General features: G+C 53.9%; 1 protein-coding gene across 1 annotated transcript in view; it reads left to right on the top strand.

Moving 5' to 3' along the window:
* Window positions 1-369: 369 nt before the first annotated feature.
* Window positions 370-2,381, top strand: part of SEC22A (SEC22 homolog A, vesicle trafficking protein) — a 37,489-nt gene continuing 35,477 nt past the window's right edge. The window contains exon 1 of the mRNA XM_019522577.1: window positions 370-450. The gene's annotated coding sequence lies outside the window, so the exon portion shown is untranslated. The remainder of the gene's footprint in view (window positions 451-2,381) is intronic.

Below are 2,381 nucleotides of genomic sequence, written 5' to 3'. Positions count from 1 at the left end.
CCCCCCCCCAATAGGTGGGAAGGCGTCTAATTCGGGAGGGCGGAGGGTAGCGGGTGCAATGGGGGTGGAGGGATTTCGGTAAGAGCGAGGATGGGGCACGTGGGAGAAATTATGTTGCTGTGCTGGGTTTTGGTTTTGTTTGAATAATAATTGGTGAAAGGGTTAAAATATCCAACGTGCTGGTGGGGCTAATAAGACGCAATAAGAAATTTTGGGAGTGCCTGGATTTGGATTTTATTTTTTGTTGGCTGGGAAGAACGGATAGACGACCGTGGATGTTGTGGAGGAAGTAAGCAGGATTTGACCCTTGTCTGACCACGGGACTTGGCGGCGTGCCGCTGAAGCAGACAGCGACAGGCTTCAGACCGAGAAAAATCGCTTTGCGCGCCGGTAGCTCGCGGCGTTCGTCGCTGCCGCGGAGACCGATCATTCAACTCGATTCAAAGACTGGTACGTGGAGGCTGGGTCCGTCGTCAGCGTTAAACACCACGTTGAGGGCGCAGCCTCAGTGTTGGGACGTCCTCTGCACGTTGTGTCCTGTAGCATGAGCAGGGCAGTAAATGGATCCGGCCTAAATGCTTTGCCCCTTACTGTTTATTTCGGCACTGCACGAAAGAGAGGAGTATTTGTTACATGTTGATGGTGGGCCCAGGCCCACCGGGCACTAAATGTACATCTAATTGCGTGGGGGTAGGACAGGTTGTAGCCATGTGGATCTAAGGACACAGACAGGCGAGGTTCTTTGAGTAAATCTGATACCTCTTATTAAACCAACTCAAATCGTTGGGAAAATTACTTCTTTGCAAGCTTTCGGGCACATCTAATTCTGTGGAGCAGATCGTGAGAAACCAGGAGGAGGTTGTAGGTTAATCGCTAGGGTGCAAGGGAGGACACTAACTCCAGCTAGGGCCCAGGGAGTTGGTGGATGCTGCCCAGTGAAACCATCTGGGGATGTGTACGGGGCAAGGAAAGGAAGACAGCCTTACAGGCCTGTTTGTCAGGGGCATGGGCTTAGGCCCAGCACGTAACCTTTTCGCCTCCCTCAGACAAGGAGGCTACAGATTCAGAGATGGGAAGGGACATCACAAGATCATTGGGTCCAGCCCCCTGCACCAGGCAGGAAAGACAGCTGGGGTCAGATGACCCCAGCGTGGTGACCGTCCAGTCTCTTCTTGAAGATTTCCGGGGTGGGTGATTACATTATGTCTGGAGGGAGCTTATTACACGGTCTGGATACCCTGACTGTGAAGGAGTTTCTCCTAGTGTTAAGCCTGAATTGGTCTTCCAGGAGTTTATGGCTATTACTCCGGTTGTTCACCAAGCCCTTGGTATATTCCCCTGATGTAGTGGTAAGCTGCTACCAAGTCCCCTCTCAGACTTCTCTTTCTTTTTAGGCCGAAGAGGCCCAAGTCCCTCAGCCTTTCTCGTATGGCTTGCCATGCAAGTCTGATTGTGTGGTTGGCCCTTCTCTGGACCCTCTCAAGCTTTCCGCACCTCTGTTGAAGCGTGGCACCCAGAACTGGATGTAGTCCTCCAGCTGCGGTCTCACCAGTGCTGAGTAAAGTGGAAAAATCATTTCCTTCATTTTGCTTGATGCATGGCAGATTGTTGTTTGGCCTGCTGGCTACAGCATTGTGCTGCCAGCTCGTGTTCATACTAGGGTCTGTTATTACCCCCAGGTCCCTTTCAGTCATGGTGCTGGTCGGTTTGGCAATTGGCAATTGATTACTGGGCACAAGTAATAAAAAAACGGGCGGTAGTGAGGGTCAGAGGTTCATAACAGTAGAGGTGCACCAATATATCGGTCGCATATCAGATCAGCACTGATAAAAGGACATCGCCAGTCAGCTTCTTTTTGGCTGGTGTAGCTGATAATGTCACCAATAAATGTCATGTGCTTGTGTGCAGCTGCAGCTAGGAATGCAACCCAGCAGCTTGGAGAGCAGCATCTCGGTTGTGGGGAGGGCTGTGGGTTTGGGGGGGACAGATTGAGGCCCCCACAGTGAGAGAGGGGGTGGGGCAGGTGCTGCCTTGCCAGGGCAGTGAGTATGACCCCCCTGAGTGGGCCAAAGCCATGGGCAGCTTGCCCAGAGGGTGGGTGGGGGCGGGGGGCTGGCTCCCCATCACTGCGCACACCCCCGGGGGAGGTATGGGGGGCATCTGCCCCCCAGATCTGTGCTTGTTGCCTGCTGCGAACTTGGGGCTAGGAGCTGCACCAGCACCTGGCAAGGGAGCTGCATTCAGGATGGGCAGCTGTGGGGCAGGTAGCACTGCTGGGAGGGGTGGCTATGGGGTGGGTTATAGCCACCCCAAAACTCTCTATAACCAGTCCTCACAGCACCGCCGCCTCCCTCCTTACCCCGAGTGCAGCCCCCACTGGG

This window comes from Gavialis gangeticus, unplaced genomic scaffold, assembly GCF_001723915.1.
Source record: "Gavialis gangeticus isolate Ggan-Ray unplaced genomic scaffold, GavGan_comp1, whole genome shotgun sequence".
Taxonomy (NCBI): domain Eukaryota; kingdom Metazoa; phylum Chordata; order Crocodylia; family Gavialidae; genus Gavialis; species Gavialis gangeticus.
This window is presented reverse-complemented; position numbering and strand designations above follow the sequence as displayed.